At 44.7% G+C, this 22,817-nt stretch overlaps 1 long non-coding RNA gene across 1 annotated transcript in view; it reads left to right on the forward strand.

Annotated features, from left to right (window-relative positions):
• Nucleotides 1–22,022, forward strand: part of LOC123377578 — a 28,018-nt gene extending 5,996 nt beyond the window's left edge. The window contains exons 2-3 of the long non-coding RNA XR_006582246.1: nt 5,958–6,067; nt 21,916–22,022. This is a non-coding gene — a long non-coding RNA (uncharacterized LOC123377578). The remainder of the gene's footprint in view (nt 1–5,957; nt 6,068–21,915) is intronic.
• The last annotated feature ends 795 nt before the right edge of the window (nt 22,023–22,817 follow it).

Here is a 22,817-nt window from a genome sequence, read left to right on the forward strand (position 1 = left end):
TGTATCATGTTGTATAAATATCCGTGATGTTCCCTTCTGGTGTTGTCTGGACCAGTGATCTGCTAGGCGACTCCAATCCTTGACTCTGGGAGCCAGCCATAACCTGCTCTGCTGTGAGAACCCCCACTCCTGGGCTTTTCACACACAGCCTCTGGCATATAAGCTGCTCCCAGCTACTTGCAAGTGAGTGACACTAGCCAATATCTCTGGTCCAAGACGCAACCCTAGGAACCTCCATCTTGCAGTGTCCAGTTATGCTCCCTGGATGCTGCCAGGTTATATGAGTCCATCAATTTAACAAAGAAATTGATATGTACCAGGCTTGTTATTCCAAGGGGAGCCTCTGACAACTGAAAACCAAGCACACTGCTTCAGGTAGAATAAACAAACAGATTTATTAGCTATAAAGATAGATTTTAAGTGATTGTAAGTCAAAGCATAACAAGTCAGATTTGGTCAAATGAAATAAAAGCAAAATGCACGCTAAGCTAATCTTAACACTTTCAATGTCCTTAAAAACTTAGATGCTTCTCACCATGGACTGGCTGGTTACTTTTCAGTCAGGTTCCCCCCTTTGATCAGCATTTCAGTCACTTGGCAGTGGTGGTGTCTGTAGATGTAGGTGGAAGAGAGAGCATGGCAAAATGTCTCTCCCTTTTTATCATGTCCTTTCTTTCCTCTTAGCTTTGCCCCCACCCTTTTCAGAGTCAGGTGAGCATTACCTCATCACAGTCCCAAACTGATCAAAGGAAGGGGGTCACTCCCTCGAGGGTCTAACAGATTCTTTTGTTGCTGCCTAAGCCCGTGTCCATTGCTCCTGTGAGGCTGCGCTGGGTTTGTCCCATCCATGCCCTGATGAGGTATGAACTGCCTCTCTGTTCTTGGAGAGTTTTTGCATGGGATTGCTTTAAGCCATGAGGATACATTTTCAGCTTCATAACTATATACATAAAATTATAACCTATAACCTTACTATAACATTACTGTAACAATTACTATAATATCACTATAACAACCATGCTCAGTGCATTATGAGCCTTTTGAAGACACCCAACGTGACCAACTTGCATTGGATACCACACAATCATTTCATAAAGATGAACATGGTAGGTGTTCCCCCGAGGTACAGAGCATCACATCATCACCATGGTTTTCTGCTTTGGAATGATACAATCTCTTAAATTCCCTGAAGAAGAAGAAGAAGAAGAAGAAGAAGAAGATACAATGTTCTTTGATAAAATACTCTTCCTTAATACAGAATGAAACATGTCAAAGGTTCTTTCCTGTTCTGGACTGAGAATAGGTTCACAGCTGCTATTTCTATACTTTGTATCAAACAACCAGAAATATATATATATATATATACACACTTAATCTAATATACACACTTGTGGCCACATAAAAAAAAATTGTACTTCACAGTAATAGAAGTTTGCCTAGGTATACAAGTTCATGATGGAGCTGAAGCTTAAGAAGTCTGTATTCAATAAGTGGAATAGAAAAGTGTAAAGGGGGGTGGGGGAGGTAAAGAAGGAAACAGGATCAGTGGATTTTTAAAATTAACTAATTGTGGTATGTTTTTTCTTTCACTACAGACAGTCCCTGGGGTTTGTTGTATAGTGTAGAAAAGCAAATTGAGAAGCATAGACTCTGGGGGAGGGAAGGTAAGAGAAGGGGAATTAAGCTACCGATCATGAAAGCCTTGGGACATCCTTGAAGCTAGCAGCTATATATCATGATTTTTGTTTTGAACTTCAGCTTGATGCTTTGGACAAAAATGCATATGTAAATATATGCAGTGTGCTTGGTTGCTTAAGCCAGGAGCTGAGTGATTTACTCCGAAGGACTGTTTATGCTATTTACTCGCATCCCTGGTACTGCCTCTCATGGGAACATAAGCCCTCTGTGACTAACTGAATTAATTATTGTGACACAGACATGCTCTGGCAGGTATATAACATCTGTGTCGGATCATTTTCTTGATATTACACTGAAGGGGGTAATACTGTGTGTCCTTTGCTGAGAGCTAAGAACTAGCTGGTTGTCACACTTACTGCGAGATGTTTGTATGTGAAACAATTTTAGCTACATAATATGTAGGATATTATTTTCCAAAACTGGAAGTGAAACTTACCACCTGAGGCAGAGGAGTCCCAGAGTTAACCCAGTCAGCCCTCAGAAGGAGGGATGTCCTTTGCTTGCTGTTTGGACCAGGTGGAGACCTTGAGCATTTACAAAAACACACCCCAGGAGAGCTCTCTGAAGAGGAGCCCCCACCTTGGCTAAAAGACAATGCCAAGTATAAGAGCAGAAGCAGTGGGTCAAGTTGTGATCCTTTATAGGTGGAGATTCTCTGCCAGTGGGGGTAGCTCATGAAAGAGGGATCCCAGCTCTCTGGGCTGGACAAGTGCTGCAAGGACTAACCTTTGGGTGAGAAATACCTTATTAGACTAGGAAGTAACTTGTTTATAAATATAGGCTATAGATTGTCTTACATTTTTGTTTTACTTGCAACCTTATGTTTCAAAACCTTTATATTTGCCTTAATTTGAATCTCTACCTCAAGCTCTGTTAAATAATCTTCAGTTTGGTTTTACTATAGGCACATCTAAATGCCTTATGCTAAGGAGAGTGCTGAACAGGCATGCACCAGGGAACAGGCATGCACTGCTTCCACAGAGGCTGCAGATCAGTACATTGCAGGTGTCCAGAAGACAAACTAAAGTGTATGAATTGCTAACCTGCATAGGGAAAGAGTTGAGGTTGTGGATCTCAGAGCTGCATGCCTGAATTTCTAGTAGCCAAAGGCTGGAGCACAGATAGGACTCCCTCCTGCTGTAAGCAGGTGGTAGTGATTGCCCTTGGCACCTCGGATAATCCCAGAATGTGTCTCCCTTATTACATGAGATGAGGTCAAATATCTGTTCTTCTACTCCATCCAAACCATACACTTGCCAATTTATTATAGCACAGCTAGGCGAGAAGTTAGAAAGAGGAAGGGTTGTCCAATGATTAATGGCACTAGTCTAGGAAGTGGGCTCAGTTCCCTGTTCTGCCACAGGCTTCTTGTGTAATCTTGGGCAAGTCATTTACCCCCTCGCTGCCTCAGTTTGCCATATGTAAAATGGGGATAATAGCCCTTCCCTTCCTCACAGAGGTGTTAGGAGGATAAATACATAAAAGATTGAGATGCTCAGGTATTGTTTCTACCTACTTGTGTCTCAGACATAAATAGATACAGTAGCAATTTGAAAGATACGTATTAGGTCACTGAACCCATTGCCTTGTAAGGGTATGGTCCTGAAAGAAAGAATTTTAAAGTAATGGCAAAAAACTACATCTCTTTTTCCAAATGTTGGCACTTGCCCACCTGTTCTCAAAGTAATTAGTTGTGCTGGGCTTCTGCTAGATGCCTCTTTTCTCTGAACTTTCAGATAGCCCAAGTATCAAGAAAATTCCCTTTTCATCTCTGTTTGGCCAAGATAGTATGCCAAATCTTTCTAGATGAAGGCCTAGCCAATGCCTTTGTTATCTTAAAGTGATGCCCACTCCAACTTACTTTATCTGGGACTAACTCTGATGCACTTAAAAGCTTCAGGTAGTGTAGAATGTAGCTGTCTGCCTTTTAGGTAGGACAGATCAAAAGGATCATGTTGCTTCTTTGCTCTATATTCTACACTGCCTGCCAATTCACTTCTGGATGAAATCCAAGTAACTTTCTACTGTCTGCAAGCCTTAAAAGGCTTAGGGTCCCAGTTACTTCACAGATGAGCTCTTTTCCAGAATGCCACCATGACAAGGGTACTCAGAAAGAATTGTTTTAGCTGACTGACTATTCCAAGGTTGAAGCACATAGCAGGCAACATTGGATACATTTGCCTCCGGAGCTTGACCTCTCTGAAAAAACGTGATGCTGAACCTGGACACATTTACAGTAAAAAGGCTAAACACATCACCTTGTTCAGAGTTTTTCACCTCAAATGCCTATATGGGTCTTTGAATCTCCAGGCACTTATTGTTCAAGCTGCCATTTGCCATCTATAGTGTTTGCTGGGGAGCTGGACCAGCTACTGTGGAAGTTTAGGAAGTTATATTAAAGATCTTTATGGAATCACTTTAGTATTGTGAAATGCACCCATATCACGATACTGGGCATCCTTGAACTTAAAAATAAATAATATCACTTATCAGTGTAATGCCTAACTTTGATCTTTTTGTAGAGTTTAAGGACAGAAGGGGCCATTAGCCCATCTAATATGACCTCCTATACAAGATACCCCTATACTAAGCCCAAAGACTTTAGACTAAAGCATTTCAATCCTCAAGGGACTAAACTATGTGTCACAAGTAGAAAACAGGAGAGACCAAGCTGCAATGGCAGGGAATTGATTAGATGAGGTATGCTCAGAGGATCCCAGCAGATGAACCATATCCCAAGCTACAAAGAAAGGAAAAACAAAACAAAAAACCACACAAAAAACCAACCCTCCGCCACACACACACACACCAAAAAAGGGGTCCCTGCCTGTTATATCCTTGGGGCAGCCGGTGTAGGAAGCAATCACTTGAGGCCAGAGAGCAGGCAGCTAACCAAAACCTCCATTTTATTTACAGATATACAGAGAGCTCACTCAGCCGGTTGAAACCGGCTGAGCTATCCCTTAATAGTCTAACTCAGTTGCCATAGTAACAAAACCCATGACAACCAAATACACAACACTGCCAATTTGTCCTGGAGAAAATTCTGTCTCAACCCAAATCCAGTAATCATTATGAGCATTAAAGCAAGACACACCAGCCATGTATCTAGAAAGAAGATTCTCTGTAGAACCTTAGCAAACTGTTCCACCTGGTCTGGTGTCACATCTCTAGTTGTGGCCAATCACTGATGCTTCAGAGGAAAGTTCAAAAAAATCCCAGAACACATCTAGTCAATTGTGCATCAGGGGAAAAAAAAATCCTTCCTGACCCCTGTAGGTAACCTGCTCAAGCCCTGAAGCATAAATATTTAATTATTCTCATGATCTTAAATGCACAGCTGCAAGTGTTATGAGCACGTTGAGGGTAATGCAGACAACTACAATATTTTCCAAATATTCTAATTACAAAAATCCCAGCTATTATAAAATATTATTTAATAACAATAATACTTCATACTTATGTAGCTACTTGGATCTAAGAATACAACTTGTCCCAATAGTCCCCTGTCCCCAGAATCTTTTGCCTAGTGTAAAACAACCCTTCATCAATCATTCTTATCCCACCTGACTTATACTGTCCTTTCAGATTTACCCTTGCCCTCTAAAATGTGTAAGATAAGTACATGCAAAGGTCAAAATAACATTACTAGAAGGTTTTAAAATCCAGTTTCTTATTCAAGGGTTCAGTTTTCAATAAGCTCATAAGCATTTGTTATTTTGACCTTTGCATATAATTTTGCAAAAGTATTGGGGAGTGACTCTGGGCAAACAGAACAGCTGTTAGGCAGTTGTGACTCAGGGACCCTTGGTGACAACTGGCAGAGGGCACATGGGTTTATAGGGTTTTACAGGGATCCCCAAGGTTGGATATCTGCATAACAGTTCACCAAAGGGTGGCATGTGAATTCTCTAGCAGGAGCCAGTTGCCCACTGATTATCATAATCATTTGCAAAATGTACGTAACGATAATATTAAGGAGTTATGTATGTATACTGAATATTGTGTTCTTAAGGTATTGGTGTTAAGGCAGGTCACCATGAAGTGACATACCTCGGAGATGTTGCTTTCAGGGAGGAGGTAATCACCTAATCCCTTGCTTGGCCATTTGTGTATTGTCTGCCTATTTGCATATTAAGCCACCTGAGAACTGACAGATTGCAAAATCTACAAGAGGAGAAATTTACAGGAAGAAACAAACAGCAGGGGGTGTCCTGTTTGTGAGCAAAGATAAAGAATTGATCTGGTATATCTTGCAGAGTAATGAGACAAACTGAATCCTTCATCTAGGAGGCAAACGGACAGCACCCATGTCTCATGAAAGAAGGATCACAGCCCATCTAGCTGTAAAGCACTGCAATCATTTTGGGTGAGCAATACCTTATTAGACATGAGAGTATCTTGTTACATAAGTCAAGACTATAGAATGAATGTTATAATTTGATTTTCTATATAATCATTTGTTTCCAGTACTTCTACTTACTACTACTTGAACCTCTGTGCTTTGTTAAACAAACATATTGGTTTTCACTATAAACAAATCAAGGTGCTGTGAGTTAAGCAGAGCAGTGATCTGAGGTGTACTGCTTCTCTGGAAGCAGTGGATTAGTGAAAACTGAGAGTGTGCAGTTGAACTAGGGGTGAAACGTTCCAGGGAGATGCTCAAGAGTTGGAGTGTGCCCATTGCTAACCTATAGAGAAACAGCAATCCTATGAGGCCTAGGAGGGAGTCCTTGTATTGCCTGAGGCTGATGGAGTTGGGGAGCTGACCCACAGCAGGAACAGACAAGGCTTTCTCACAGTAAGGGCAGGTGGTAATGAGTTGGTAAAGGGCAAGTGGTAATGTCCCAGCATTCAATAATGTCTCTGAAATAGCTTTGGATATGAAAATATGTTTTACTGAGACAGGAAGTATTAGCCAGGATATGGGGTTTATTCCCTGTTTTCTTAGTGAAGCATTCTATATTTAGATCCAAATGTCTAGCTCCCTAAAGTTTGGGACAAGTTTTAGACACTGAGTTTTGGCTTTTCCCCATATAAAGACCAAAGACATTTGCAAAATGTGGATCTAACTCTATGTTTGGTTTTCAAACATCTCAAAAATATAGGGGGATATGGATCCAGGGGCTTACTTCAGGGGCTCTTCCGTTATACGGTTCACCAAGGGATCTTTAACTTCCACCTAGACAGCTATCAGAAATAGACAGAAAGGAACTCAGTTTAGTATCTTACCTGAAAGTCTGAACAACTAACAGTGCACTCCATTGCACTACAGAAGAGCTTTGCATGTTTTGCATATAATTTATAACTGAGGCCAAATTTTCCAAAATTGTAAGCACATATACCATATTTGAACATGCAAACAGACATTTGCATGTACAGAATGGATTGTCAACTGCTTGAGTGCATATTGAATATTGGTATTGACAATCACACGTGTAATTGTTCAAATGCAGACTTCATAGACATCAGGTCTGGAGAATTTTACTCGGTGCTTGAGTAAATTGTCTGTGTATATTCAATTATAATAATTAATTTGGACCAAGTTAAGATCCACATTGCCAGGATTTAGGAATACAGTACAGACCTTGTGATTGGTTTCATTTAATAATTTTTGATAGAAAGCCCACACAAATCCACTAATCACCCAAAAGCTTTCTTAGGGCACAATAGTAATACATAAATTCATTATGGGAATGCTTGGTAAAAGTGTCTCAGCTCACCTTGGATGACTTCAACAATTACTGAAGTAAACAGAATCAGAAAAGGATAATAGTTGGTATTTGGAAAGGGCACACTCATAATTACATACTCTAGTCATGTCTTTCTAACATAATAGTGAAAATACAGTGGTACTGGGTAGCTCAGAGTATAAATAGCTGAGTGGTAGGAAGCTGATCAGAATCTTGAGTTTTACAAACAGAAAATAATCTATTTGGTATAATTTGGGGAAAAGAATAATCAATCTCCTTCTATAAATGTCCAAAAGCCAAAGCTATTACAACAAACAAGAAATGCATCCCAGCAAGCCTCATGCTTGATGTATTTGCCTTGGAGCACCTGCATTACTGTAATTGTCTGGGCTTCATAATTAATGAGAACTGTTGGAGCGTATCAAACCCCCCAAGCTTCAGCTTCCACTGACTTTGATACAGCTAACCTCTAACTCAAGAAACACAAAGACGGACAGCGAAGTATTGGTAAGCAGTTGTGTGTTAGACAACCACTTGCAATTCTGGAGGACATTCCATTTACTAGCCCAAAATACAGGGTTGTGCAAGAGCAAACATAAAAAACAGACAAAATCATTTGAGATTCTAGAAAGCTCTTTGTTTTTGTTCACTAATGTAAAACACAACACTGAAATAAGCAAACGAGAAATAATAACTGTGTTAGTTCAGTAGGCAAAGAATAAAACATGAAAATAACTGTTCTTTAATTAACTTTGGCCCCAGACCCTATGTATGGACAGGATCTCTAGCTGTGGTTGAGATGAAATTAATGCAGCTGAGGAAGATGGGGGTGGGAGGAGGTGCACAAAGGTGGCTTCATGATTTCTTTGTGGCTTCCTGACACTGGAGTTCAGGGGACTGAATCAGCCTCCAGCTTGACTGTGAGCAGCCTCAGACTGCATGTTTGCTGAATTGCTAAGCATTAATATTTTAAGTCACTTTATTTAAGATAAATATTTGTAACTGAACATCCTCTGTTTTTTGTTTGCAGTCTTGCTGTAGTCATGTTGGTCCCATGATAAGAGAGAGGAGGTGGGTGAGGCAATATCATTTACAGGCCCAACTTCTGTTGGTGAGAGAGGCAAGCTTTCAGACTTACACAGAGCTCTTCTCCAAGTCTGGGAAAGGTACTTAGAGCAGGTCTATACTTAAAACACTGCATAGGCACAGCTGCACTGTAATTATGTGGTGTAGACCAGGGCTTAGAGCAATGGTTCTCAACCTGTGACCCAATCAGCACACAGCTGCGGCCCATGTGACATCCTCAGGGCCATACACGTAGTATATATACTGTGTGGATGGGGCCCACATAACACAGAGATCTGCATATGCTGTGTACAATGTTAAATAGGTTTAGAACCACTGGTTTAGGCCTGGTCTACACTAGGACTTTAATTCGAATTTAGCAGCGTTAATTCGAACTAACCGCTCAACCGTCCACACCAGGAAGCCATTTAATTCGAACTAGAGGGCTCGTTAGTTCGAATTTGGTACTCCACCCCGACAGGTGGAGTAACGCTAAATTCGACATGGCTAGCTCGAATTAGGCTAGGTGTGGATGCAAATCGAACTTAGTAGCTCCGGGAGCTATCCCACAGTGCACCACTCTGTTGACGCTCTGGACAGCAGTCCGAGCTTGGATTCTCTGACCAGCCACACAGGAAATGACCCGGGAAAATTTGAATTCATTTTCCTGTCTGGGCACTTTGAATCTGACGTCCTGGCTGGACATCGGGGCGAGCTCAGCAGCACCTGCAACGATGCAGAGCTCTCTAGCAGAGGAGTTCATGTTATCTGTGAATAGAAAGAGGGACCCAGCATAGACTGACTGGGAACTCTTCGATCTGATCGGTGTGGGGCGAGGAGTCTGTGCTTTCGGAGCTGCGCTCCAAAACAGGGAATGCGAAGACCTACGAGAAGGTCTCCAAAGCCATGAGAGACAGAGGATACAGGCGGGATGCAACGCAGCGCCGCGTGAAAATCAAGGACCCCAGACAAGGCTACCAAAAAATCAAAGCGGCAAACGGACGCTATGGAGCCTGCCACCACTGCCCCACCAGTGACCGTGGACTCTGACGATGGGACAGTGTCGACGGCCAGTTCCTCGGTGATGTTCGCGGACGGGGAAGATGAGGAAGGGTTTGTGGAGGACGAGGCAGGCAAGAGCGCTTACAACGATGGTTTCCCCGACAGCCAGGATCTATTCATCACCGTCACGGAGATCCCCCAACAACCCTCCCCGGCCATTAACCCGGACCCTGAATCAGGGGAAGGAGCAGTCGGTAAGTGCTGTAACCATGTTAACTTTTATTCTTAATATAACAGGAATCTGAAGTGTGTGAGAAGGAGGTCTCTCTATATATGGTGATAGAACAGAAATCCTCCTGGGAGATCTCCACGAAGCTCTCCTTCCGTTAATCGATAAGCATCAGCAGGAGGTTCCTGAGGAGAGCTGCCTTATTGGGTGCTCCGTGATAGCACCGTTTTCCGCGCGAGGCTTTCATGCGGTATTCAGGGAGCATTGCCTCCCCTTGCACGGCTGCATCGGGCCCTGGTTCGTGCTAGCTTTCACGCAGCATGCGCTCTCTATCTCCTTCAGTGACCCTCCTCAGGGTGATCTCGCTCGGAGACTCCTGCATCTAATTAGGTTAATTACTGTAATTTTACGCCTGGTCCAAAGTATTTTTAAAAAATCTAAGGACAGACGGCATAGCACAGACTCAGCACGCAGCTGCGTGACGACCGTAACGGAAAGCCAAAGAATATAATGGACGCTCATGGAGGGAGGGGGGAATGAGGACGCAAGGTATCCCACAGTTCCTGCTGTCTCCGAAAAGTATTTGCATTCTTGGATGAGCTCCAAATGCTTCTAGGGTCAAACACAGTGTCTGCGGTGGGTCAGGGCATAGTTCGGCAATTTGCGCACACACCCCACCCACCACCAGAAGTGAAAACAATCCTCTGTTGACTCTTTTACATGTCACCCTATCTTTACTGAATGCTGCAGATAGACGCGATGGTGCAGCACTCAACACCAACATCCTTGCTCCCCCCACGCTATGGATGGCTGATGGTACAAAATGATGGAAATCCATCCTCATCATCAGCCTATTGGCACATGGGGCAGTGCAAAAGGGCTGGTAACCATGCCGACTAGCATCAGTAAGGTCGATCAAGGGCGCCTGTCCCTAATTTTTGATGGCAGATGGTGCAATATGGCTGGTAACCGTCCTCATCATTGCAACAGGGGGCTGAGCTCCATCAGCCCCCACCCTTCATTGTAAATAAAAGATTCAATTGCCCCTGGACTAGCAGAGGGATGATGGGCTCCTTCATCCACACTCCTTAATGTCCTGCCTGGACTATCATTGCAGCTGGAGGCTTCCTTCCACTCATTTCTCACAAACAAGTCACTGTGTCTTATTCCTGCATTCTTTATTACTTCATCACACAAGTGGGGGGACAATGGTATGGTAGCCCAGGAAGGCTGGGGTAAGAACGGAATGAACAGGTGGTGGTGTTGCAGGAGCACCCCCTGTGAATAGCATACAGCTCATAATTTATGCAGGATCGGACACAGAGCAGCTGTGCTCTCTGGTTCTATGATACAGTGGTTCTCTAGTACACTTGCCCATAATCTAGGCAGGACTGATTCTATTTTTAGGTACCAAAAAGGAGGGATTGACTCAGGGAGTCATTCCCAATTTTTGCTTTTGCGCCCCTGGCTGCTCGGCCAGGGGCACTTATGACAGCAGCAAATGGTACAAAAGGACTGGTAGCCATGATCATCTTACTTCCAATTTATGGAAGGGTTTGGATGGTGCAATATGGCTGGTAACCATCTCTGCTGTCATGCAAAAGCAAAAGCATGCTGCTGTGTAGCGCTGCTGGCCCGCCTCTGTCAGAGGCATCTAGTACGCATACGGTGACATACACAAAAGGCAAAACAGTGTCCATGGTTGCCACGCTATGGCGTATGCCAGGGCAATTCTGGGAAAACGGGCTTGAAATGATTGTCTGCCGTTGCTTTCCCGGAGGAAGGAATGACTGGCGACATTTACCAGAATCCACCGCGAAAATGATTTCTGCCCCAGCAGGCACAGGGGTCTCAACCCAGAATTCACAGAGACAGCCTAGACTCAGTTAATTGTTCGCAAAAATGTATCTTTGCAAGGAATTCACTCCCTGTTTCCCATCTCACAGCTTCCACTGTCTCCAGACCTGCCACAGCATCCCCCTCGCAGAGGCTGGCGAAGATTAGGCGGCGAAAGAAAAAGACAAGGGACAAGATGTTCGAGGAACGTATGGGCTGCTACCTAGCAGAGGCGGACCAGCAGAGCCAGTGGAGGGAGACCGTCTCTCTGTGCCAGCGCTCACACAGCGAACGGGAGGAGAGGTGGCGTGAGGAAGACAAGCAGGCGACTGAAACAATGCTTGGACTAGTGAGGGAGCAAACGGACACGCTCAGGCGCCTTGTGGATGTTCTGCAGGACCGCAGGAGGACAGAGACACCCTGCAGTGTATCTGCAACCGCACTCCCCCGCCACAAAGTCCCATACCCCCCTCACCGAAAATAATCAGGAGGAGGGGCGGCCGGGGACGTGAATACTGTCACTGCACCACAGCACAGTGCTCAAGTACCCAAAAGCTCTCATACCCTACATTTGCCGAAGTCCTTCACTTCCAGACTCACAGTAGTCCCAATCCCAGTCCCATCCCCTAACTGTCTACTTAATTAATAAAAATGCTTTGCTGTTAATTACTGTTTCCGTTATGTTTTTTCAAAGAAGACTGTGTTTGAATGGGGGGCCTGGGGAAGGGGGTGGTTAATTGCATAGGACAGTCACCTTTCCCAGGGTACAGACACGGGGGCAGGATCAGCAGCGGGTCACACACACGGTGCAGTCAGTAGGCACCCTGGTCGGTTTTTGGAGGTGGTTTCCAGGATCTGTGTGGGCGGGAGAGATGTGACTTTGCAGCGGGGGAGGGCGGTTACAGATCTTATACAGCGGTCCTTGTCCTGGACCGCTGAGTCACGCAGCTGAGGAATCTGTATCCGTCCTCCTCCACCACAAGGTCACATATCCGCCCGCACACAGAATTCCATAAAGAGGGATGGCAGGCTCCGTTGAAAGAAGCCTTCCGGCACTGCGGACCGCTCTAGGAGCAGGAGCCTGTCATTCCTTGAGTTTAGAGGCAGTCTTTACATCACCGCACACCCTACCCAGCACAGCCTGCGTCCCAGTTTCAACCCTTTCACGAAAAGTCATGAATAAAGAAACCTTTGTTAAGTAATAATGGGACATGTATTTCATTTTTACACATGTGCTGGAAGTGGGGGTAACGGGGTGAACGGGGTATGTAACCGAAGAGGAGAGTCAACAGTCAGTGGGTAAAGAAACAGGGGCAGGTTCAGCTTCTCTGTAAAGAAACTGAACAGTCACAGGTCACGCTGCTCACTGCTCGCTGGTATTTGAAGAGTTCCTTGTCGCTGTCCCAGGCGCCTGTATAGGGCTTCATGAGCAAGTGCATTAGCGGGCATGCTGGGTCCCCGAGGATGACTATAGGCATCTGCACATCCACAACAGTTATTTCGTGGTCCGGGAAGAAACTACCTTCCTGCAGGCGTCTGAGCAGCCCACAGTTCCTGAAAACACACGCATCATGAACCTTGCCCGGCCACCCGACGTTGATGTTTGTAAAACGTCCCCTATGGTCCCCCAGTGCTTGCAGCACCATTGAAAAGTAGCCCAATTTCTCAGCAGCTGACTGTGGAAGAGGTGGACGATAAAGTGCGAGGAGGAGAAAACGGCGATGATCGCAGCGGGCTCCGTGCTTGCAGTGCTGTGGCGTCCGCGCTGTCACTGACCAGAAAAGTGCACGAACAGATTGCCCGCAGGCGCTTTCCCGGCGGGAGGGAGGGAGGTTGTGATTGACGGTTCAATGACGACACTTACCCAAAACCACCCTCGACACATTTTTTCCCCCAGCAGGCATTGGGGGCTCTACCCAGCATCCCAATGGGCAGCGGGGAGTGCGGGAACTGTGGGATAGCTTCCCACAGTGCACCGCTTCCAAAGTCGACGCTGGCCCCGTGAATGTGGACTCAGAAATTCGAATTAGTGTATTTAGTATGGATACACAAATTCGACTTCATAAGGTCGAATCCACAAATTCGAACTAAGTTGATTCGAAATAGTCTTGTAGTGTAGACAAGGCCTTAGACTGTCATGCCTAAATACAAGATGGACCAGATGGGAGTTCATTTTGAATGCTCTCTTGTACTATGTATAAGTGGGTAGTTAACACTTCTGCAGTGATAGGATAAAGGAGGGTAAGTGCGTTACAGACCTTTCTAATGAGCCATAAATCCAGTGTCTTTACTGAGTCTATGCTTTTTAGTATCTAACAAAGTTATGATTTAAGGTCCCAGGCTCATCTTTTGAAAGTGTGCAGATTTCCTTTGAGGATGAGGACTGGGGAGTCAGCTATGGTGTTATGGAAGGGAGGGTGTTGATCATCCTAGCAGTGGACATATGTCTCTATTGATCCAAAAACTACCCCAGACATACCATATCTACAGCCAGGCACTCAGATACCACAGAATATGCTCCAAAAAGAAAGTCTGGGGTACACACCTTAACACACTTAAAATCACCTTCAGCAAACAAGGACACACCACCAGAGAAGTAGATCACATCATGGAATGGGCCACCCAAATACCCCCAGAGAGCCTGTTTTAATACGGCCTAAAAAACCAACAAAAAGCAAACCTCCAACTGCACACCTCTTGCTGTCACCTGCCACCCCTCACTGCAATCCCTAAGGGGTATCATTAAACAATTACAACCCATACTCAACGGGGAGCACATCCTGAAAGAAATCTTTCCTGAAACCCCCCCACCCCCTTTTTCTGGCCTTGAAACAACTCCTGAACTCTGGAGTTTATTTCTGATGATGAGCTTGTCCACAGACCAGGACACACCAACTCAAAAGCAGCACCAAAACCTATCCTAAGAAAAGAAGCAAAACCTGCAGACATATCTCCACTGCTATCATGATCAATATTCCTTCAAAATGCACCTTTCAAGATCCATGGGCCCTATACATGTCTATCACCCCATGTGCCATACCTCATCCAGTGCACTAAATTTCCCAACAATGTGGGTGAAACCGGACAATGGTTACATTCTCAAATGAACACAGTAAAATGATAAAAGACAAAAACACCATGTCACCCAGGAGCAAACACTTTTCACAAAAAAATCACTCCATATCAGACCTCTCAGGCCTCGTTCCCAAAGTAAATCCCTTCAAAAAACTAGCCTAAATTAATAATTTTGCTAGATACTAAAAATCATGGACTCAGTAAAGATACTGGATTTATGGCTCATTACAATGATCTGTAATCCACTAACCCCCTCTATTTGTCCTATAACTGCAGGAGCATTAGCTGCCCACTTTACCTTAAATGATCTCTTGCAATATGTGTTAATTCCTTATGCTTAACAATCTGTTTCACCTTGTATTTAGCTGTGATGCTCTAAGTATCTTTCCCAGACCTGAACAAGAGCTGTCTTGTAAGCAAGGCCGGCTCCAGGCACCAGACGAGAAAGCACGTGCCTGGGGCGGCACATTGTAAGGGGCAGCATTCTGGCCAATCTTGGGGCAGCACATTCCGGCTGCCCCGCCGCTCACTGTGCCGCCGGGCTCACCAGGATGCGCCATTCCCCGCCGCCTGCACTGGCCTCTGCCTCCTGCGCTGCTCTGAGCCCTGCCCGGCTGAGCCGCCTTTAAAGGAGTGGCTGAGCCAGCACCTCCTGCAGCGCCAGGGGCTCCACCTGCCCGGCTGGGAGAAGCACCCCAAGGCCAGAGGAGGGAGCCATTCTCGCCTGGCTGCGAGCGAGCTGCAGCACCGCCCTTCACCCCCCTGCGAACCACCTTGACCACCCTTCACACGCTCCCTGTGGCTGCCTTTTTTTTTTCTTCTGCAGTCCTGCAGGCAGAAGGAGGGTTATTTATTTATTTTTTTCCTTTGGCAGTCCGGCCGCCCCTTTTTTTTTTTTTTTTGCTTGGGGTGGCAAAAAAGCTAGAGCTGGCCCTGCTTGTAAGCTTGTCTCTTTCATCAGCAGAAGTTGGTCCAATGCTTCACTTACCTTGTCTTGCTGAGGCCTTGTCTACACTACAAAGTTTTGTCGATAAAAGGCAGCTTTTGTCGACAAAACAGTGGATGTGTACACACTGCAATGCAAATTTTGGCAGCAAAAATGCCCTGTTTTGGTGACAAAATAAAACTACCCCGATAAGAGACGTAAGGCTTTTTTGTGCAAAATTTCTGTCGACAAAGTGCCAGTGTAGCCACCACGCTGATTTTATTGCTTTCATTGGCCTCCAGGAGGTGTCCCACAATGCCCATCCTCACCGCTGTGGTCAGCAGTTTGAACTCCACTGCCCTGCAGCCAAGTAAACAACCATCTGCCCCTCCCCCTTAGAGACCCCAGGAAATTTTGAAATTCCATTTTCTGTTTGCTCGGTGTGGAAAGGTTTCATTACATCTTCCCAGGTGACCATGGCAGGTTTTCACAGCAAATGCTCTCCTGCTTGGACCACTGTGGATCTGCTGGATCTGCTCAGTATATGGGGAGAGGAGGCTGTGCAGTCCCAGCTGTGCTTGAGCCGTAGGAATTTTGATACCTAGGGGCACACTTCTTGAAGCTTGTGCGAAAAGGGCTGTGATCAGGACATTCTGCAGTGCAGAGTGAAGATAAAGGAGCTGAGGCAGGCGTACCATAAGGCGAGGGAGGCAAACCGTCACTCTGGTGCTTCACCTAAGACCTGCCAGTTCTATAAGGAGCTGGACACTATCCTCGGTGGTGACCCCCGCTCCACTGCCAAGAGCCCCGTGGATACTTCGGCAGGCCTGGAGGCAGCAGAAAGAGGACCTAACCTGAAGGACAAAGTCATTGACAAAGAGGTGGAGTTAGACGATGATGTGGAGCTCCCAGTAGGGTCACCCAGCGGGGCACACAGCCAGGAACTGTTCAGCACTATGGAAGTGTCTAGCCAGTCTCAGCAGTTGCTCTCCAGGAAGCAAGAAGCAGGAGAGGAGATGCCTGGTAAATGGCTGTGGCTTGTGTAGTGTGGAGGTGTGTTCAGTGTATAGAAATGTGGGAGGCTGGCTGTGTTTCTGTGTGCTGGACATTCCCCTGTGTAGCTAATCAGTATGGCGGAACAGGGAGTTGCTGCACACCGAGATCTCCTGGGAATCCTCCAGAGAGATCTCCAGGAAAGTTTCCTGGAGGTACTCGGAAATCCTCTGCCAAAGGTTCCTTGGCAGAGGTGCTTTGTTCCTTCCCCCATTGTAGGAAATTTTCTCACACCATTCGGCAATCACTTGTGCAGGGCCCAAAGCAGCACACAGGCGAGCAGTAAAGGGACCAAGGGTGGAAGCCACAAGCATGTAGTAGATGTACCCTCGCTTCCCTGCTTACCCTCAGCAGTGAGATATCTGCTACAATGACCCCCACCTGTGGAAAAGTGTGAGAGAATTTTCGAATTTTTTCCCCAGTCAGCTGTACTGCAACCCTTACAGAGTGCCCCTTTCCCCACCATGCTTTGGGTGTTCGCAGAGATGTGTGCTTGCCAAAGGTCAGTGAGAAAGTGATTGTATTGTTACAAAAGGTGTACTTTACTGAAATGTTTTAATGTTGTGCATGAACTTAACTATCAAGCTTCTGTGCATTGTTCCTTCTGCTTCGGCAGATGTGGCTTTCAGGAACACCCCTCACACACACACCGTCTGAGTGTTTCCGCCAGATAAGAAAGCGCCCAAGACACAGCAAAGAAGATATGTTCCAGGAGGTACTGCACTTCTCCAGTGCAGAGAAAAGGGAATGCAAGGAGTGGAGGGAAACCGAAAGGCAGAACAGAAAAGAAAAACAGGAGTTTGTTAAGGACGCTACTGAGCTGATGATTAATGTCATGGAGGAGCGAAAGCAGATGCTGAAGTCTTTAATAATGCTGCAGACTGAGCAAATGCATGCCCATCCTCCCCTGCAGCACATGCCTCTCCAAGCTCCTCCCACACAGTCCTTACTGCTTTCCGGGACTTCTCGGTTTCCCCTTCACTCCACTCCCTTTCAGAATGATAGCTGGACCTACACACAGCTCTGAAAGTCTGCTCTTCCCTGGTACCTCCTTTCCCACCAAGCATATTTGTGTGCGTGTGTGGGTGGGGTGTGGTTTCTTGTGCAATAAAAGCAAAGTTTTTGAATGGTAACATCTTTATTTGTGTCTTACAAATTGAGATAGCAGGCACTATCAATACATACACAGGCAGTTTAATCATTTGCTTATTGGAATGTAAGGCCCCAAATGTCATCATCGCTTCCTAGGAAAACTACATGTAATGTAACATGGCAGCATCAATCACAGAGATAAATGTTACTGGTTCTCATTTTCAAAGTGTTGCCTCAAAGCCTCCCTGATGCAAATTGCCCCCTTCTGGGGCCCTCTGATAGCCCTGGAATCTGGCTGCTCTAAATCCGCAGCCAAGCAGTCTGCCTCAACACTCCACTCTGAGTAAACCTTTCACCCTTAGCTTCACAAAGATTATGCAACATACAACACATGGCTATGACCAGGGGAATATTATCCTCACTGAGGTCTAACCTGCCATAAAGGCATTGCCAGCATGCCTTTAATCTGCCAAGGCACATTCCACTGTCATCCGGCATCTACTGAGCCTGTTGTTGAACTGCTCCTTACTGTCATCCAGGTTTCCCATGTAAGATTTCATGAGCCACAGCTATAAGGGGTATGCTGAGTTTCCCAGGATCATTATGGGCATTTCAACATCCCCCACTGCAATCTTGTGGTCTGGAAAGAAAATCCCCACTTGCAGCTTTCTATACAGTCCGGTGTTCCTGAAGATGTGTGCGTCATGCACCTTCGCAGACCACCTCACATTGATGTCAATGAAACAGCCACAGTGATCCACAAGTACTTACCACACCATGGAGAAGTATCCCTTCCTATTGATGTACTCGTAGCAAGGTGGCGTGGTGCCAAAATTGGAATATGTGTGTGATCTATCACCCCTCCACAGTTAGGGAAACCCATTTCTGCAAAGCCATCCACTATTTCACACACGTTTCCCAGAGTCACGGTCCTTCGTCACAGGATGCAATTAATTGCCCTGCATGCTTGCATTAACACAAGACTTCCCGACTCCAAATTGATTTGCAACCAGCTGGTAGCAGTCTGGATTCACTAGCTTCCACACAGTGATCGTCACACACTTCTCTACCAATAGGGCAGCTCTCATTCTGGTGTCCTTGTGCCACAGTGCTGGGGCTAGCTCCGCACACAGCTCCAGAAAGGTGGCTTTCCACATCCAAAAGTTCTGTAGCCACTGCTCATCATCCCCCACCTGCATGATGATACGATCCCACCATTCCATGCTTGTTTCCTGAGCCCAAAAGCGACGGTTCACCCTCTGCAGCTGTCCTGTGAATGCCAAAAGCAATCTAAAGTGGCTCCCTATCCACATCATACAGCATGTCAGTCAATTGGGAGTCTTCTTCTGTTAGGAACTTTGCAATTAGCTGCACTGTCATCCGCAATGTCTTCATGACAGTTATCAGAGCATAGGAGAGCAGTGTGGGATCCATCCCTTCTCACAAAGATGCCAGCAAACTAGAGCAGTTGAAAAATGCCACAAAAGAAAGCCAGAATCCCATGGAATTCTGGGACAGAAAGCAATGCATCATGGGACCTTGAGCCCAGTCCCAAGATGTGCCACAATCCGCTTCGCCTTCCTGCAAGACCTAGTGGCAGAAGGTGTTGAGCTGGACTGTAGGATAGGTACCCACCGTGCACTGCTTGCTCACACTGTTGATGCTAGTGCCCCAAGTGTGGATGCGCTCTGCTGACTGAGGGAGTGAGTGTGAACATGCAGTACCGATTTTTATTATAGTGCTTTTTGAGTGTCGACATAACTTTTGTGGACAAAACTCTGTAGTGTAGACAAAGCCTAACACTCTACTTTTGACATGACTTGAAAAAAAATCTCACCAGCAATACTGTTAGCTGTGCTCTTCGGAAACATTTAAACCTTTCATACTAAGTATCAAGCTGTTCCTTTTGATTGAAATTCTGGCAAATGTAGAGAAATTAGCATAATCCACTCCCCCAGTACAAATAGGCACATATTGACTGTTCAAGTGATGTTAATATGTGACCATACTCTGGTTGAGACCAGCCATACACATAGTTCCATCATCTTTTCTATTCTTGCTAAGAATAAAAATAACATGGTGAGGGAGGGGAGGGGAGTAGGAAGCTGTGAGCGCAGACCATTGCTTAATGTAAACGTAATGCCAACAGACCCTGGTCATCATCGGGCAGGTCCGAACCTGGGATCTCTGGAGCTTAGTGCATGAGCTAAAAACCAACAGGCTCTTAGTTATGGTTGTAGAGCAGACTCATTTTATCTCTCTCTCTCTAAGTGGTCTCAGTGCCACTAGATGGACAGAACACCACACCCTGGAGATGCATGGGTTACGCAAACAGCTACATGTGTGTATGAACGTTAGAACTGTTTGGGAAAATGCTGATTAAATATTTTTTCATTGCAATGTGCAGTTCATGGAAATCTAAACAATTTGGTTTTTATGAAGTTCCAATGGAACTCTGCCTGATTTTCTGCCAACTTGCCTGCCCACCTGGCTCCCTGCCAGCATACCTGCTAGACAGCTTTGGAGTCAGGGCCCCAGGGTTTCCCTGGTCCGTGACTCTAATTCAGGCAGTGACAGATAATGCTTGGAAGTAGGGAACTCCAGGGCCGTGGCTCCAGGGCTGGGGTTCATTACCTTTCACAGAGGATTTTAAAATTGTTGGTTTTCATTCTGCATCTGAACAAAACCAAAATGTTGAAATATCAAAATCCTCCATAAAATGGAATTACCTTTCTCCACACAGCCCTAATGAAAAATGTTTATCACACCTACTCATGGTCATGCCTCATTGCACCCTTCGACGATATTTTCTGCAGATCTAATTTCTCCATCATTTTCCAGAGGAGGTAGAATCAGGACATCCAGCTTCTGCTGCATGCCCAAGTGTTGTCTACTGATCTTCTGCCATGCATTGCTTACTGGAATTTGGCTTATTACTTTCAAGCTTTCAAAGTTGTTTCATGACCAACATAAAATTGATTCTTTTTTTAAATATAAGTAGAGTCACTTGAATACCTGGATTTTTAGACAGCTTAGTTGTGCAACTGCATGCATAAAATGTGTGCAAACTTTGTGTATTCAGGTACAAATTGATAACTGAGCATGAATACATATAATTAGTTGTTTATACACTCAGTTACCCTATTTGCACCTGTAGTCATAATGATTGGACATGGAAATTGCACACACATTTTGTGCCATTAAGCTGTAAGAAAAACAAGGACTGTCAGTCTCTCCCTGCTGTTGGGCGCCTTCTGAAATCTGTATGTCTTGACAAAAATGCTGCTTGAAATTGTATCAATTTAATGTACATCTCCACAGATAGATAAACCTTCTATGTGTACAAAATACATGAATGCTTGATTGGAAGTAGATTTTGTTTTGGAAATTGGAGGCCATGGGAGCGTAGATGGTTCAAGTGACTGGTAACAAGATACAGAGCAGGTTTACCCCACAAAATTTTATCGGATTAGACAGGACTAGTACAAGTAACTAGGAAGGAAAAAAATAGACATTGGTGAAACTGAAATGTTGCCACAGTAATTATACTTCATAATAAAATAAACACAAATCCTGATTGTACCATTGTATTTCAGGATTATTTGAGGGAAATACATCGATTTATATTTTTAAGAAACATGAAAAGCATCACAAATACAGAACACAAAAGTATGATGGGAGATAATAAGCAAGCTGAAAATGGAACAATAAAAAGATATCTGTGAAAGGTTAAAAAATATAAGGGACCTAGTTCTAAACTTGGCCTTAACACAGTCTCTAATTTTGTACCCACAATTATGTACAGGCACAATTACTTTCCTTTAAATGTTTAAATCCTGATTCTTCCAGCAATTCGGGTACTTAGAATTCCAAGTGACAGTAATAATAAAATAGCAGATTGCCAGCTCTTGTAGGCATGCTCTATAATAGGCATACTCAGCATGTAGGTCCCAGATCTGCAAAGCATTTAAGCACATGCTACAGTCTATCCCTATTCAGCAAACCCTTAAAGCATGTACCTAAGTCCCACTAAAATCAATAGACTTAAACATGTGCTAAAGTGTTTTACAGAACAGGGATGGGACCATAGTGCTTATTTATATGTTGACTTTGTGTGGTTTTATCGGCTGCTCCAAACCAATGTAACTGAGAAGTCTTCTAGTGTCTGAAGCTAACCATGCCAGTGATGTAGAGATTTTTTCTTCAGTCCACAGCTGCAGTGATTTCTGATGTTTTTTTCAGGTCAGTTGGTCTCAGAATCATAATTTGGAAGGATTCTGTAGTGAGTCATGTAGCTCATCTTCTCTGCATTGTGGCAAGAGCACAAAGCATAATGACATCCATCCCTAACAGGTGACTGCCTAGTCCAGTCCTGAATTCTCTAGGAATGATAATTCTCCCACCTCCCTTTTTGGGAACCCCAGATTTTCAATAAAATGAGTTGATAGCATGCTGCGAAATCTATTGCATAAAGCAGTGGTTTTCAACCTTTCATTTGCAGACCCCTAAAAAATTTCAAATGGAGGTGCGGACCCCTTTGAAAATCTTAGATATAGTCTGCAGACCCCCCAGGGATCCCCGGACCACAGGTTGAAAACCGCTGTTCTTTGGTAATGACAACCTTTCGTGGGCCCCATAGGCATAGTCTGTGGACCCCCAGGAGTCTGTGAAACACAGGTTGAAAACCACTGGCCTACAGTATATGAACAGAAAGAATGAAAATCTAGCACCTTAGAAACTAACAAATTTATTTGGACATAAGCTTTCGTGGGCTAGAACCCACTTCATCAGAAGTATAAAGTAAAAGATACAGGAGCAGGTATAAATACATGAAAGGAGGTGGGTTGCTTTACCAAGTGTTAAGTCAGTCTAAGGAGATAAATCAATTAACAGCAGGATACCAAGGGAGGAGAAATAACTTTTGAAGTGGTAAGAGAGTGGCCCATTACAGACAGTTGACAAGGAGGTGTGAGTAACAGTAGGGAGAAATTAGTATTTGGGAAATTAAGTTTAGGTTTTGTAATGACCCAACCACTCCCAGTCTTTATTCAGGTCTAATCTGATGGTATCTAGTTTGCAAATTAATTTCAGTTCTGCAGCTTCACATTGGAGTCTGGTTTTGAAGTTTTTTTGTTGAAGAATTGCCACT

Source organism: Mauremys mutica, chromosome 9 (genome assembly GCF_020497125.1).
Source record: "Mauremys mutica isolate MM-2020 ecotype Southern chromosome 9, ASM2049712v1, whole genome shotgun sequence".
NCBI lineage: Eukaryota > Metazoa > Chordata > Testudines > Geoemydidae > Mauremys > Mauremys mutica.